This window comes from Spinacia oleracea, chromosome 4 (genome assembly GCF_020520425.1).
Source record: "Spinacia oleracea cultivar Varoflay chromosome 4, BTI_SOV_V1, whole genome shotgun sequence".
Lineage (NCBI taxonomy): Eukaryota > Viridiplantae > Streptophyta > Magnoliopsida > Caryophyllales > Amaranthaceae > Spinacia > Spinacia oleracea.
Window position 1 is genome coordinate 131,636,782 of NC_079490.1, and position 828 is coordinate 131,637,609.

The 828-nt window shown below is 47.0% G+C and overlaps 1 pseudogene; it reads right to left on the bottom strand.

Moving 5' to 3' along the window:
- Window positions 1-314: 314 nt before the first annotated feature.
- LOC130460472 (uncharacterized) lies at window positions 315-415 on the bottom strand (annotated as a pseudogene).
- Window positions 416-828: the final 413 nt, after the last annotated feature.

Consider the following 828-nt stretch of genomic DNA (forward strand, 5'->3'; position numbering starts at 1 on the left):
CCCCAACAAAGGGTGCCAACAACTTTGAGATTAAGCCCGCCTTGATCAATTTGGTCCAAAGCTACCCCTTTTGTGGGAAGAGTAATGAATCACCTCACGAACATCTCAAACAATTCGAGCACTATTGTGACACAATCAAGCACAATGGTGTCACATCGGATTACGTGAGGTTGACATTGTTTCGGTTCTCTCTACTTGGGCGAGCAAATGATTGGCTTGACAAGGAGGTCAAGCCCAACTCACTTCGCACTTGGACCGAGGTGATGAGTGCATTCTTAAACAAGTTCTATTCGCATGGGAAGACGGCGGAGTGTCGCCACAAGATTCAATCCTTTGAGCAAGGGCGAGATGAGTCACTCTTCGAAGCTTAGGATCGGTTTAAGGAGTACCAAAGGGAATGCCCTCACCATGGGATCCCTAAATGGTTGTTGCTTCAAACATTTTACTTGGGGTTGTGTCCAAGTTCGAAGACAAGTCTTGATGCGGGCCCGGGAGGCCCCATCATGAATAAAACTGAGGATCAAATAGAGGAAATCATTGAGGATGTAGTTCAAAACTACCAATGTTGGCATGTAGGCACAAGGAATTATGATGGGAAAGGTAGGAGTGAAGATGGTAAGGGTTCGGTGTACGCCATAGAGCAAGCACGAATGATAGAGAAGCTTACCTCGCGATTGGAGAAGCTCGAAAACTCACCAAGCCAACCGCCATCATCGTCTACAATCCCTCCTCCCTTGGCCACTCTTCTCTCTAAGGGGAAGAGCAAGGTTAGTTCTTATGGCTCAATTCCTCCTGGCACCTCCTTTTGCGAAAATTGCCAAGACTTTA